This window comes from Ornithorhynchus anatinus, chromosome 2, assembly GCF_004115215.2.
Source record: "Ornithorhynchus anatinus isolate Pmale09 chromosome 2, mOrnAna1.pri.v4, whole genome shotgun sequence".
Taxonomy (NCBI): Eukaryota; Metazoa; Chordata; class Mammalia; order Monotremata; family Ornithorhynchidae; genus Ornithorhynchus; species Ornithorhynchus anatinus.
The window spans coordinates 114,499,202-114,515,236 of record NC_041729.1 but is presented as its reverse complement, the minus strand read 5'-3'; the positions used below and the strand labels follow the sequence as shown (position 1 = coordinate 114,515,236).

Genomic DNA, 16,035 nt, shown 5'->3' with positions numbered 1-16,035 from the left:
GTAGGGGAGGGGGTTGGTGTGGGGGAGGGGAGAGGCGGAGGGGTGACTTTGGGGAGCTCAGACCTGATCGTGTTGATTTTCGTGAGGAAATAGGTGGCCAGATCATTGGGGGTGAGAGATGGGGGAGGGGGAGGAACAGGGGGGCTAAGGAGAGAGTTAAAGGTCCGGAACAATCGGCGGTATGAACCGGGGGCTTGTGACATTCCTGCTCTTACGGTCTTAGTGAAAGAGCCACATACCAGATTGTAGTGGGTGAAGAAGAGAGTTGGTCGTAGGGAAGTGAAAGCAGTGGTGTGTACAGTGTAACCTAGTGGAAAGATCATGCCTGAAAATAATATAATAATGATGGTAGATGACCTGGGTTTAATCAAGACTCCATTACTTTGCTGTGTGACGTTGGGCAAATTATTTAACTTCTCTGTGTCTGTTTCCCCATCTGTAAAATGGCATTTAAATATCTGTTCTCCCTCCTTTTTAGACTGTAGGCCTTCTTTAGAACAGGGACCATGTCCAAATTATGTATACTGTAACTACCCCAGTGGCTAATTCTGCACTGGGCACATAAATGCTAGTAATTATTATCATTATTATTAATTTAGTTTAAATAGGAATGATAGGAGGGAGATGGGTCCAAAACTAGAAGTATCTGTGAAACACAGAAGACTTTTTTTAGAAGAGTTGAAATTTAATCACACTTGAAAACATAGAGGAAGGAGTCAAAAAAAGTTATACCCACAAGTGAAAAGAGGAAAATTACCCAATATAACAGAGAACTAAATTATTCAGCTTAGAGCAAAGGGTTTTTCCTTTCCACTGGATCTTTTTTCACAAAACAATGTACTAGTCTTAAATAACTTCCTTCAATACACAGAGTGCTTTGCTTTCTCCAAAGCATGTCACATGTGTGCTGACAACATCCCTGTCAGAGAGGACGTCAGGGTGAGGTAAGGTTGTTTCAAACTTCAATTTTGTTTTTGTATGGATTTCCTTGCCAAAAATTCATTTTTAAATTATAGTTGCTGTTGGGTGAAATACCTATGCTTCATCTGCATTAAATATACATATTAGGTAACATTTCATGGCTAACATTTTTATAGTTTTGATAGTTATACTTGTAGATACAGTTTGAGTGTAAATGATCCTTTCTGGAAGAACTTTATAAGATACACATTTTAATTAATAAATGGAATGCCTATACATCTCTAAGCACATGGATTTTTGAAGCATGTATTACAAAGAATCGTGTGTACAAGTCAAGGACAAGAGGAGGTAGTATCAACCTAGAGCCAAAAATCCAGCTCACCCTTCAGCACTTCTGAATTTAAAATTATAAGTGTTTCACTACACCTGAATTATCTGAATTACTTTGGCTCAGCTAAATCATTCCAACAGAGCAGCCTTAGTGATAAACTTCTAACTTTCAGTTTAGGCTCACTGAAAATCTGTTTTCCTTAAAATGTAATTTTACTAGTTGCAGTTGTCCTATAAATTCAAAGAAATTTAAGGGAAGAAATAGATAAGTGATGCTACACCACCTACTACCACACCTTTGATCACTTAGTGTTCCTCAGTTTTACATATAGTGTTCGTCATTCATTCATTCAATCATTCAATCGTATTTATTAAGCACTTACTATGGGTATAGCACTGTACTAAGTGTTTGGGAAAGTACAATACAAAACTAAACAGTCACATTCCCTGTTCACAACAAGCTCACAGTCTAGAGAGGAGGAGACAGACATCAAAACAAATAAATAAAATTACAGATATATACATTAGTGCTGTGGGGCTGGGGTTGGGTAGAGAAAAAAGGGAGCAAGTTAGGATGATGCAAAAGGAAGTGGGATATGAGGAAAAGTGAGGCTTAGTCTGGGAAGGCCTCTTGGAGGAGATGTGCCTTCAATGAGGCTTTGAAGCAAGGGAGAGTAATTGTTGGATTTGAGGAGGAAGAGCGTTCCAGGCCAGAGACAAGCCATGGGCAAGGGGCCAGCGGCAAGAAAGGCGAGATGGGGCACAGCGAGAAGGTTAACACCAGAGGAATGAAGTTATTTGTCATTTCAAAGGTCTCTTCTATTACTGCTGTGTATCTGAAAAAAAAAATGACAAGATTTTGGAGAATTACAGTGAGTGAAAATAATTAAGAGTAGAGGCCAGGAGCTTGGTAAGGGAGATGGAAGGTAAGAGCCGGAAAAAGTAAAGTGAAATGAACAGGAGAGGTAGAAAGCACCCCAAAATTAGAGATCCAGAATTCAAGTTCAGGTAAATATGATATTCTTACAATTTCACTTAAGTGTAATAGAAGTGCCAATTAGCTAGGGAGGGCATCCAGTTATATTCAACTTTTAACAACATTTCCACCCTATTGACTTGTCTGTTTTGCATAAAAGAAGTCATAGTTAATACAGAAGTGTAATTCATGGTCACATTTTTTCTCAGGAATTATACGTTACCCAAAGAAATGTAAATTGACACCTCAAGATAGTCCTAATTGCAAAAGTGTCCTGCATTAAAACACACACAAGAAAAAAAACCAAATAGAACAACATAAGGTAGGTGAATGTTTGGGAAGAAAAATAAACTATGGATAAGTGTAAAACACAGGAAGAGTGCAAAATGATTTGATATTAAGACAGGCATTTACTATTAATCATATAATGATTTATACTCCTTTTCAGGAAAAAAAACATTCACTAATACTTAAGGACAATGTCATGTTCTAAGTTAGTGGAGTAAGTATGTTTATGGTATTTCATTTGCTAAGGCAATAGGACTGAGTTGCTGAAGATCTGCATTTTACCCAAAGCCTGCTGCAATGACTATCTCCTAGCTGTAATAGCCTCTAGTGTGGAGTAGGCTAAAGGAAGGGGAAGATGGGACAGTAGGAGACCAGAAGCCTTTCTTCCCCTAAGTCTGTGTTGTAATGCTTGGTTTTGCTTCCTCTAGAATGTAAGCTTGTTGTGGGCAGGGAATGTGTCTGTTATATTGTTATACTCTCCCAAGTGCTTAGTATAGTGCTCTGCACACAGTAAGTGATCAATAAATATGATTGACTGACTCACCAGGAATACGTAGGTCATAGTAGACCTTGGGATGCTGAGGCTGAATTCTCCAGCAAGCTTGACCCCAAACTAAGCCCTGATGGTTAGTCACCAAAAAAAAAAAAAAAAAAAAAATTGACTCATCAAGATCTGTTTGTCGGGCATGCCCGTTGAGGAACAGAGTAAGATCTGGGTAGAAAATCAGGTAGGGGAGTTTAAAGGAGGATCAGCAGAGCTCTGAATACACTTCCCTGCTCAGGTCACGTCTCAACTCAGAAGGGGAAACTGAGAGAAGTTATCAAAAACAGTTTCTGCACCACAGGGTGTGAGCCACAGACAACCACCTGTGACTGTGGTCACTAAGAAGTAGGTTTCTGCAAGTACTCAATTTCAAACCTGCTGAGATTATCCTTTCTAGCAGTTCTAGTAGGGATACTCCTGAAAAAGCCCTGCAAATTTAGTTCACCCTCTTATTGCCCCACCATCACTGGACTTGCAAGCAGGTAAAGTGGGAGGTAAACCTTCACAGGAAACTTCTGAGAGCTGAGAATTTTAGTAGGAAAGACCATTAGACTTTTTCTCCCTTTATAGTAATGTGAGTCAGGTGTTTGTGTCCCATTCACCTTCCTATGTAATAAAACAAATGACAATATAAATAGGTAAAGAGGTTTTAATCTAGCATCAGAACTTGAAGAAATAGTCTCCCTACTTAAACAGCAAGTAAAATTGAATCAGCTCAGTGTCACCTACTAGAACAGGTTAGGGACTCAAGCACCAACCTACCATCCTAGAGAGGACTTTAGTTCATTCCGTTTGGAGCTCTCTTTCAGCACCCACCTCCATTACTCTGAATCCTTGACTAAAAACCAAGGAGGACTCAGCCATCTATCTGCAGTCCCCAAGATTTCATCTTTTTATTTATTTATTTATTTTTACTCTTCCAGCTAGCCCCTTCTTCCCAAGAGCTCATACAATTGTTTTTTATCTGAGGTAAATCTCCATATCCTTATAGTCCTGTAGAGGGCAATTAATCCAAAAAGAAATTTTGGTTTTTGTACAAGTCTGGCCCTGCCTTTTTTTCCTCTAAGTCTTGATTTAGAATGACCTCTAGCACACCATGTTTACCAGGGACTTTCTGGTTTCTTCCTATTTGTATCCTTAAACCAGTGCATCAGCAATAAACAATAATTATGATATTTAGACTGTGCTAATACTGACTGGGGTAGAAAAAAAGGCAATCAGGTTGCACACAGTCCCTGTCCCTCTTGGACTCATTCACTCATTCATTCAATAGTATTTACTGAGTGTTTACTATGTGCAGAGCACTGTACTAAGCACTTGGAATGTACAATTCGACAACAGATAGAGACAATCCCTGCCCAATGACAGGCTCACAGTCTAAACGGGGGAGACAAATAGCAAAGCAAACAGAACAAAACAAAAACAGGACAATATCATCAAGATAAATAGAATCAAGGGGATGTAAACCTCATTAACAAAACAAATAGGGTAATATATACAAATGAGCACAGTGCTGAGGGGAGGGCAAGGGGGAGGAGCAAAGGGTCGGGTGGAGGGGAGGAGGAGCAGAGGGAAAGGGGGGGGGGTTCAGTCTGGGAAGTCGTCTTGGAGGAGATGATCTCTCAGTAGGGCTTTGAAGAGGGGAAGAGAGTTAGTTGGCAGACGTGAGGATTGAGGGCATCCCAAGACAGCGTTAGGACGTGGGCCAGGGATCGATGGTGGGATAGGCATGAACGGGACAGTGGCAGAGGATTGGAGTGTAAGGGTTGGGCATAGAAAGAGAGAGAATGGAGGTGAGGTAGGAGGGGGCAAGGTGATGGAGAGCTTTGAAGCCAAGAGTGAGGAGTTTTTGTTTCGTGCAAAGTTTGATAGGCAACCACTGGAGGTTTTGAGGAGGGGAGAGACATACCCAAAGCGTTTCCGTAGGAAGATGATCCGGGCAGCCGAATGAAGAATAGACTGGAGTGGGGAGAGACAGGATGAAGGGAGATCTGAAAGGAGGCTGAAGCAATAATCCAGTCGGGATATTATGAGAGCTTGAACCAGCAGGATAGTTGTTTGGATGGAGAGGAAAGGACGGATCTTGGCGATATTGTAAAGGTGAGACCAGCAGGTGTTAGTGACTGATTGGATGTGTGGGGTAAGTGAGAGAGCTGAGTCAAGGACAACACCAAGATTGCGGGCCTGTGAGACGGGAAGGATGGTAGTGCTGTCCACAGTGATAGGGAAGTCAGGGAGACGACAGGGTTTGGGAGGGAAGATCAGGAGCTCAGTTTTAGACATGTTGAGTTTTAGGTGGTGGGCAGACATCTAGGTGGAGTCATCCTGGAGGCAGCAGGAGATATGAGCCTGGAGGGAGGAGGAGAGAACAGGATAGGAGATGTAGATTTGGGTGTCATCTGCATAGAGATGATAGTTGAAGCCTTGGGAGCGACTGAGTTCACCAAGGGAGTGAGTACAGATGGAGAATAGAAGAGGGCCAATAACTGACCCTTGAGGACCCCTTACAGTTAGTAGAGGGGGAGAAGGAGCCCACGAAGGAAACCGAGAATGAATGGCTAGAAGGATAAGATGGGAACCAGGAGAGGATGGAGTCTTAGCGTCTACAGTTAAAGCTCTCTCTAGGCATTATATATATTTTTCTCTGTCATTGGCTGGCTTTGTCAGGCAGCCTTTTCTAATATATATTTTGATATCTGTCTCCCCCTCTAGACAGTAAACTCTGAGTGGGCAGGGATCATATCTACCCACTCACTCTCTGATGGTCTCTACAGCCACATTGACAGAAGTTCCCACTGCTTCTGATTTGACCCATTGTTACTGTCTCATCACTATACACCTCTCTTCTTAGATTGTCCTGATTCAAGTATTTGTAAAAAAAAAAAAAAAAAGCTCTTTCCTCTCCTAGTTTTATTGCTAATATCTTCTATGGATCTTCTGGCAGTCCTAAATCCCCCAACTATATTGGTATTTTTGTACCGTGAGGTTGCCACACTTTCATGAAAATAAATCCAAAGACTTGCTTAAAGTAATTTGAGGTCCTAGAATGCAATGTAAATTATTGTCACTGTTAAAGTTGCTATTGTCATTAATACTAATGTTTAAAACATCATATTTTTAACATATCATTAGGAAGATTTTTCTAAGAAGCAGCTGATGAGGTAGAACCAGACAGTCGCTATTGACCCAAAGTTTGTGCAAACTGCTAATGACATTTTAAAAGTAACAATGGATAATTGAACTAAATACTGATAAAATGATGTTTTTCTACTAAGAGATACTTCTAAATCAATAATTTTATTAGCTGCTAATTTTTTTCTCTCAAAATATGGCTGGTGAAAAATTAAAAACAAATCAAAATCAAATGGAAGGGCTTAGGGGAAATACATTTAGGAGATTTGGAAGGAACCTCAATTTAAATGAAATTCAGGTACAATCCTATGAAGGAATAGGAAATAAAGAAAGTGGGGCAGTACCAGTTTGTTGCTTGTAGTAGTAATGACATTCTTTAATTATCAGCTGTGGTAGGAAACATGGCTCTGCTTTTTTTTTTTTCTTGGTAAAGCGAAAGAATATTTACAACAGGTTTTCCCAGGGAGGGTAGTTCCAAGAAAAATTCAACAAGAATTAATTTTTACTTTACTAGAAAGCAGTACGTTTTTGTTCTCTTCCCTTCCTAGTCCTGCCACCCACTGATGTCTACTGTTTCCTTTCGTCCTCTAATTTTGTCACTAACTGGGAATACTAGAAACATATCACTCTCCCCAGAAAATTGATTGTCATACATTATATTAAAGTTTTAATTTTAACATTTGTTTTATAATTGAAATTACAACACTATTACAGTTGGATCTGCCAACTGCTGTACTTGCCAAAGCACTTAATACAGTATTCTGGACATAGTAAGTACTCAATAAATACTACTGATGATGATTTCCTCTACATTATATATCTTTGATTTTGTAGTTGTCTTTCCTTCTTTAAGACACTACTGATTGTGAAGTTTATTTATGAATGCGTGTGAGATGGAAAGGACAATACCACATCCACAGTCCCTGCTTTTGTGTACATACAAAGACTGTTGTATCATGCTGTTGTTTTCATAGTTTGAGGCACCCCAATGTCTCCTTGTATTCAATCTTCTTCATAGAGATCCACCTTTCTGGATTGTCACAAGGCATGCTGGTCTATCTGCCATAGCTGTCTCCCAGTTTTCCACTGCGATGCGTTATTGTCTGAACTTTCATTTTTCTGGATTTTTAAAATATTTCCTCTGCTTCTCTTGTTTTTGAATGAACTCTTTCACTTACTATGTGAGTATCCTACTTTCATAAATTTGCTTTATGTGCCAGATCCAGCAAAACTGTTGAAGAGAACTATTCATCTTGTTAGCCTTAGTACTCATGTCAAAACTAGTTCATTTATTCCACTTAAGTAGTCATTTGGGCATTCTTTTGGTTTGCCTTTGTTTTCACCAGTGGTTCCTATTTCCTTTCATTCATTCCCATTGAAGGCATACTATCTGTATATGCCCATCTCTGTCTTTAAATTGTGACCTATTGGAAGGCCCAAATCTTCTATTTTTCCTGTATCCTAGTAAGCAGCATGGCTCAGTGGAAAGAGCCTGGGCTTCGGAGTCAGAGGTCATGAGTTCAACTCCTGACTCTGCCACTTGTCAGCTGTGTGACTGTGGGCAAATCACTTAACTTCTCTGTGCCTCGGTTACCTCATATGTAAAATGGGGATTAACTGTGAGCCTCACGCGGGACAACCTAATTACCCTGTATCTCCCCCAGCGCTTAGAACAGTGCTCTGCACATAGTAAGTGCTTAACAAATACCAACATTATTATTATTATAGTTCAGCACTCCACACATAGTAAATACCCCAACAATACTGATAATGATGATTGGTAACTTTTTTATAGACTTGCCAGTCAAAAGATGATCCCAGTGTCGAATCAATAGTCCATTATTCAGCCACAGTCTCTCTTTCAGTGCCAGTCAATCCATCAAATAATGGTATTATTGAGCACTTACTGTTTGCAGAGCATTATACCAAATATTTGGTAGAGTGCCACACAATAGCATTGGTGGATAGGATCTTACCACATTCCCTGCCCACAAGAAGTCTACAGTGGGAGATGGACATTGGAAATATAAATAAATAAATTAGGGATATATAAGTAAATGCTGGGTGGCTGAGAATGAGGTGAATATCAAGTGCTTAAAGGGTACAGTTACAAGTCCATAGATAATGCAGAAGGGAGAGGGAGTCAGGGAAAAGAGGACTCATTTGAGAAATTAATTCACTCTCACAGTTTCAACTGCCATCTCCATGGAGATGATTCCTGAATCTTCTTCTGCAGTTCCACACTTTCTCCTTCTCTGCAGTTTCTCATTTCCCCCTGCCTTCAGGACTTCTCTAACTTGGTGTCCCCCAAAACCTCAAAATTAAAATGTTCAAATCAAAACTCATTATCTTCCTATCCAAACCCTGTCCTCCTTTTATCTTTCACAAAGCTGTAGAAAATGACATTATTTTCCCTATCTCACAAGTCAGTCTCCTTGGCATTATCCTCAACTCATCCAGCTACCATTTCCAGGGAGAAGTAGCATACACAACACAGAGAGAATAGTTCATTCCAAATGAGGTACTTTTAATCATTCAACCGTATTTATTCACTGCTGACTGTGTGCAGAGCAGTGTACTGGAAGAGTACAATATAACAATAAAGAGACACATTTCCTGCCCACAGTGAGTTTAGAGTCTAGAGATTAGCTAAATTCCACTCCCTCTTGGTAGGACTCAGCACATGGTTGCTGGTCAAGTCATTAAGCATGGGTCATTTACATAGATGGGGTTTTAACATATCCTTTCATTTGCATAAACCCATCCCAAACTGATACATTCAGTTCCTCTTGGCCCTCCAGAAGATGTTCTCATAGGAACAAATCCTCACTAGTCTATTGGCTTCTTGTTGGCAGTTGAGCAGGAAGTTGGCATCTCTTGGTATACATTGGTCCCCATTCATCACTTTTAGTCCTTTGCCCAAAATATCGTTGATCATCCATGCCCCCGTCTGCCATCTTAGAGCCATGTGGCCTTGTGCAGGGGTGAGAGGGGAGTCAGGGAGCACCTCCAAAAACCAAGTCACTGGGGGAACACAGGCCACTAGGGTCAATCCCAAGGTCTGATGGGGGGGCTGTTGGAGGTGTTCTGCAGGAACAGCAACTTTGGGTGTTGCTGTGGGCTGCAATCCAGAAATAGGGCTCAGGGAATGTGCCGCAATGCCTTGGTGTTGGGTTAAGTATGTGAGAAGGCGTACCAGTTCTGAGCCTCTAGACCTGGTCAGATAGTGGAGCCGGGCCGCTGGACTGATAAGGAGTGGGCGGAAATGTACATAGGGATGGAAACACCTGCTGAACACCATGGAGATGCTCCATAGAGGTTCAGGCCTTCGGTTTGTCCCACAGGCAAGGGGGGGGTGGGGCAGAAGGAGGCATCAGCAGGTCAGAGCCCCTTCTCTATTCAGAGGGACTCATCTCAGTCCTTGGGGATGAAAATGTGGCTTGAATCTATCTTCCCACACCACAGTTTGGAGCTGGGGAGGTGAAGGAGCAGGGTGGAAAAAGTGATATGGCAGCCCAGGGATGCCCTGTGGCAGCAGAGGTTCCAGGCATGGGGCTCCATGGTAGAAGTAGCTGGGGCTCACCTCTCTGCCCTGTAGCCTGAGCCTGAGGAGGGCAGGGTAACACATCTATCTTATACAACCCACATATTAATGTCACAAATCCTATTGATTCTACTGTCACATATTGCTAAAATACACTCTTTCCTTTCCTTCCAAACTAGTACTATGCTGATCTAAGCATTTATCAAATAATGTCCTGACTATTGGTTTGGCCTCCTTGCTTGACCACCCCTTGCCCATCTCCTCCCTCTGGCCTGGAGTTCCCTCCACCACCACTCTCTACACCTTCAAAGCTCTATTAAAATCACATCTCCTCCAAGAAGCCTTCCTCAATTATGCTCTCATTTCCCCTACTCCCTCTCCCTTCTGCATCACCTATACACTTGGATTCGTACCCCTTAATCACTTGCTATATACCCCACCTTCAGTCGTGTAAATATCCATAATTTATTCATTTCTAATACTGTTTGTTTCCCTCTCTAGACTGTAAATTCTGTGTGGACAGGGAATGCTCCTGCCAACTCTTTTATATGGTACTCTCCTAAGTGCTTAGTACTGAGCTCTGCAGCATAGCAAACACTCAATAATTCCTGACTATAGTCTGATTTTACAGATGAGGAAAATGAGGAACAGAAAAGCTAAGTGATTTGTTCAAGATCAAATAACAGAAAAGTGGCAGAGACAGGATTAAAACCTATCTTCTATTAGGCCCATGCTCACTCCACTAGGCTATGCTGAAATGCATGAAGTATTGCAGGGTTGGTTTTATAAAGTAGAAAAAAATAATGCTTTCATTTTGTTTCTATTACCTTATCTTGATGCATGTCTCATGTCTCAAATAGATTTGACAAAAGTAATCTATACCTCCTTTATTTTAATTTTTAAATTGTGATCAAAATTTTTTCATTAATGTTACAACAGAAAAATCACTGGAGGTGTTTTTCTTCATTAAGTACAAATGTTATCTTTAACAGACTCAGAATTACCAAAGTGACTGACTTTCTTTTACATGACTTATAAGAGAAAGCTAATGCTGTGATTAAAGAACCCATTTCTTCAAGACTTTAACTATGGAAAGAAAATGTTCCTGCATTGTAACAATATTTATTTTAAGAGAATGTTCTGGATTCCAGGCTTTATTTTTTTAAAAAGTAATTTGTCAGTATGGGTGTAGACAAATGTTCTCATTAGAGAAAATGTTCATCATAAAAAGAATGGCAGTTAATAGAGGCAAGCGACTATTACTTCACCTCAAAACACAGTTCCACAGATGGGGAAAGAACAGCAAGCACGAGTATGTCCAAATTAGGCCTGGGGTCACCAAAGACAATGAATCCAGAAAGACTGTCATTTGAAAAGTTAATTAACTACCAGAATGTATAAATGGGGAATGATAAGAAAAATCCCATAAGCTAATGCATTAATTAGAGCCTTAGGTTAGAACCCTATGGCCAGATTTGGTACCACATTTAAACAAGATGTGGAAAAACTTCAATGAGTCCAGAGTAGAGCAAATGAAATAATTTCTAATGATGAAAATGACCCTGTTGAAGTTACGTTATTTATTCAGAAAAATGAAGAGGAAAAAGTAAAGGAATAAAGATATGTAAGGATATAAAAAGCTATGAAAAAACTACTTTTTGAGTTTTGTTTTTTTTTAATTTTTCCACAGAGAATAAGACAAGAACAAATAGGATTAAGTAGCAGGAAGAAAAACTGAAAGCAAAACTAGGTTATACAAAGTAACTATATCCCTCTATCCTTGTCTACTCATTTATTCAATCATTCAACTACTGCTTACAGATCATTACCCTGTGAACCTGAGAGACAACCATAAAAAACAAAACAAAACAAAGATGTGGTTCCAGCCCTCCAGTTTACACTTTAATTGGAGAGGTAGAGGAGTCAAAAGAAAAATACAGATAGAATTGATTTTAGCAAATATTTGGGAAAACAAAATGAATGTGCACATGGAACATGAAAATGAATATAAAATGATATAATTCTTAATAATAATGGCATATGTTAAGCACTTACTATGTGACAAGCACTGTTCTAAGCTCTGGTGGGGTACAAGGTAATCAGGTTGTCCCACGTGGGGCTCACAATCTTAATCCTGATTTTACAGATGAAGTAACAGGCACAGAGAAGTTGTGACTTGCCCAAGGTCACACTGTTGATACATGGCAGAGGCAGGATTAGAACCCATGACCTCTGACTCCCAAGCCCGTGCTCTTTCCACTAAGCCACGCTGCTTCTCTAAGCACTTGCCATTAGTAAATGCCATTTATTGACTGATTTAGGAGGGAAGAAGAAGAATTCATTTATACTTGGGTCTGTCCATTTATTCAAGCGTATTTTTTGAACGCTTACTGTGTGCAGAGCACTGTACCTATCGCTTGGAAGGTACAATTCGGCAACAGATAGAGACAATCCCTACCCAACAAAGGATGTCCATGGGACATCCATGTGGACAGGGCCTGGAGGCAAGAAATAACGTGAGTTGTTGGAAAGGTGAGAGTTTGTGACTGCTAATGCAGTTTGGAGGTCATACACCTAGAGGTAATATTTGAAGACATCTAAGTAGATGGTCCCAAATGGTCCAGGAAAGAGGATTAATATCATCTAGTTTGCTGCAGATGACTCTGTCTCCTCTGCCACTCTCTCTAGAGGGGGCCTTATCTTCTCCCACAACCTTAGACTCACTGGAAAAAGTAGAGGAGTAGAATTCCTTTTTTCTCCCCAATGTTGTTTTTGCACCATCTCACCTCTCCCATTATTTTCTTTCCCTTCCTTGGAAGCCCACATTACCCGCATCTATCCCCCACTCCAATTACTATTCATGGTCATCCACTGCCCACCTGGTCTCTTCTCCGACTTTCTGAACCATTTTAATCCCTTTTTTACATTCCTTCTCTCTGTCCATCACTTGGGGGCCTCACTATCCACGTGGATGTTCACAATGACCCTACCACTTCCTAATTCCTCTCTTTACAACATAACAGACCTCCTGCTCTCCTCTACCCCACCTCTACCCACTCATTAACCTGGACACAAGCTAGATCTCATCATCTCTAGTCACTCTACAATCTCGACCTTCACCAACTCTAAATTACACCTATTTGACTATACATTTCTCATCTGGCTTTTCTCCCACACACCCACTCCCCACACATATTTTCTTTTACTCACAAGGACCTCCAATCTTTAGCACCTCCATTTGTCTAAAATCATAATGCTCCTTTTATTCTCCATTCCCAAACTACTTTTCTTAACATACGATTTGACATCCCAACATTATTTTCTCCATTGAACTCAACTTCCTCGCTCCCTAACCTTTTGTCAGTCTCATACCACTAACCCCGAAAAACATGGATCACCTCCATAAATATGCTTCTGCTGTTTGAGATATGGAGTATTCCAGGTGGAAATCCAGACACCAAGATGACTTTGTCCTTCTCCAATTCTTGAAATTGTTTTAATTCTGCTCTCTTCTCTGCCTGGCAACAATAATCTTCCACCCTTCTTGACTGCCAAACCAATTGTCTACACCAGCTGTTTCAAACCCCTTTAAAGTTTGTCTCCCCTTTTAGACTGTGAGGTCCTTGTGGGCATTCATTCAGTCTGTCATATTTATTGCATGCTTACTGTGTGTAGAGCACTGCACTTCGGAGAATACTATACAACAATAAAAAGATTCCCTGCCCATAACGAGCTTCCAGTCTAGAAGGGGGGAGACAGACATTAATATAAATAATTACAGATATGTACATAAGTTGTAGGATTGGCTGGGGGGGATGAACAGAGGAAGCAAGTCAGGGCAATGCATAAGAGAGTAGGAGAAGAAGAAAGGGGAACATAGTCAAGAAAGGCCTCTTGGATGACACGTGCCTTCAATAAGGCTTTGAAGGCAGGGGGTAGTAATTTCTCTTGGATTTGATGGGGGAGGATGTTCAAGGCCAGAGGCAGGATGTGGTCAAGAGATCAGTGGCAAGATAGCTGAGATAGTCACAGTGGGAAGGTTGACATTAGAAGACTGAAGTGTGCGGGTTGAGTGGTATTAGGAGAGTAGAGAGGTAAGGTAGGGGACAAGATGATTGAGTGTTTTAAAGCCAGTGGTGAATATTTTTTGCTTAATGCAGAGTTGGTTAGGGAACATATCTGCCAATTTTGTTATACTCTTCCACAGTGCTCTGTACTCAATAAGTGCTCAATTATTACTATTGATTGATTTTGAACTATGACCTATTAATCTGGTAAATTCCTCCAAGACGAATAAACAAACTGCAGTATCTAGCCAATTCATCCATTGTCTGTGCAGTTTAAAGTGCATTTTCTGATTTAGTTAGAACTGGTCAGAGCTGGGGAAGAGGGAGGTGAGCTCTCTTCTATTCTGTCCTCCCCCTGACTTTCCCATCATCACTGTAGCTGGCATCACCATCTTTTTGTCTCACAAGCCCGTAACCTTGGGGTTGTCCTTGATTCCTCTCTATCATTCAACCCATATATTAAATCTGTTACCAAATCTTGTCAGCCCCACCTTCATAACATCACTAAAATCTGCCCTATCCTCTCCATCCAAACTGTTAGCATGTTAATACAATCACTCACGCTATCCTGCCTGGATTACTGCATCAGCCTCCTTGCTGACCACCCAGCCTCCTGTCTCTCCCCACTCCAATCCTTACTACACTCTGCCACCTGGATCATTTTTCTACAAAAACGTTCTGGACATGTCAACTCCCCATCTCAAAACAAAAATTCCTCACCATTGGCAGCATGACTTCCACAGACCCACTGTGCCTCTTCCCCAAGTCTTGCCAGGAGGCGATGTGCGTGGTGGGGCATGGTAGAGGGAAGACACTGTTTTTGATTTTTCATAAATGTTATCACAGTGTCTCCGTTTCTGTGTCCCATTATAATAATAATAACTGTGGTATTTGTTAAGCACTTACTATATTCCAGGCACTGTACTAACTACTGGGGAGATACAAGCAAATTGAGTTGTACCCAGTCCCTGTCCCACATTGGGCTCACAGTCTTAATCTCCATTTACAGGTAAGGTAACTGAGACCCAGAGAAGTGTAGTGACTAGCCCAAGATCATGCAACAGATAAGTGGCAGAGCCAGGATTAGAACCTTCTTACTGTGCCTCGATCTCCCCTATCTTGCCACCAACTCCCGGCCCATGTCCTACCTCTGGCCTGGAACTCCTCCATCAAATCCTCCAGACAATTACTCTCCCCCGCCTTCAAAGCCTTACTTTAGGCACATCTCCTCCAAGAGGCCTTCCCAGTCTAAGCCATTATCCTGCCTAAAATACTGCATTAACCTCCTTTCCTGTCTCCCAACCTCCTACCTCTCACTACTCCAGTCCATACTTCACTCTACTGTCCAGATCATCTTTCTACAGAAACATTCAGCACATGTCATCCCCATCCTCAAAAATCTCCAGTGGCTGCTTATCCAGGTATCAAACAAAAATTCCTTACTACTAGGTTTAAAACACTCCATCACCTTGCCTCCTTCTTCGTCATCTAACTTCTCTCCTTCTATAACCCAGCCCACACACTTCACTCCTCTGTTGCTAACCTTCTCACTGTGTCTTGATCTCCCCTGTCTTGCCACCAACCCATTCATTCATTCAATAGTATTTATTGAGCGCTTACTATGTGCAGAGCACTGTACTAAGCGCTTGGGATGAACAAGTCGGCAACAGATAGAGACAGTCCCTGCCGTTTGACGGGCTTACAGTCTAATCGGGGGAGACGGACAGACAAGAACAATGGCACTAAACAGCGTCAAGGGGAAGAACATCTCGTAAAAACAATGGCAACTAAATAGAATCAAGGCGATGTACAATTCATTAACAAAATAAATAGGGTAACGAAAATATATACAGTTGAGCGGACGGGTACAGTGATGTGGGGATGGGAAGGGAGAGGTGGAGGAGCAGAGGGAAAAGGGGAAAATGAGGCTTTAGCTGCGGAGAGGTAAAGGGGGGATGGCAGAGGGAGTAGAGGGGGAAGAGGAGCTCAGTCTGTGAACGCCTCTTGGAGGAGGTGATTTTTAAGTAAGGTTTTGAAGAGGGAAAGAGAATCAGTTTGGCGGAGGTGAGGAGGGAGGGCGTTCCAGGACCGCGGGAGGACGTGACCCAGGGGTCGACGGCAGGATAGGCGAGACCGAGGGACGGTGAGGAGGTGGGCGGCAGAGGAGCGGAGCGTGCGGGGTGGGCAGTAGAAAGAGAGAAGGGAGGAGAGGTAGGAAGGGGCAAGGTGATGG

At 41.5% G+C, this 16,035-nt stretch overlaps 1 long non-coding RNA gene across 1 annotated transcript in view; it reads left to right on the top strand.

The window, feature by feature from the left end:
* Window positions 1-16,035, top strand: part of LOC103170380 — an 89,363-nt gene that overhangs the window by 46,877 nt on the left and 26,451 nt on the right. The window contains exon 2 of the long non-coding RNA XR_003756939.1: window positions 2,437-2,549. This is a non-coding gene — a long non-coding RNA (uncharacterized LOC103170380). The remainder of the gene's footprint in view (window positions 1-2,436; window positions 2,550-16,035) is intronic.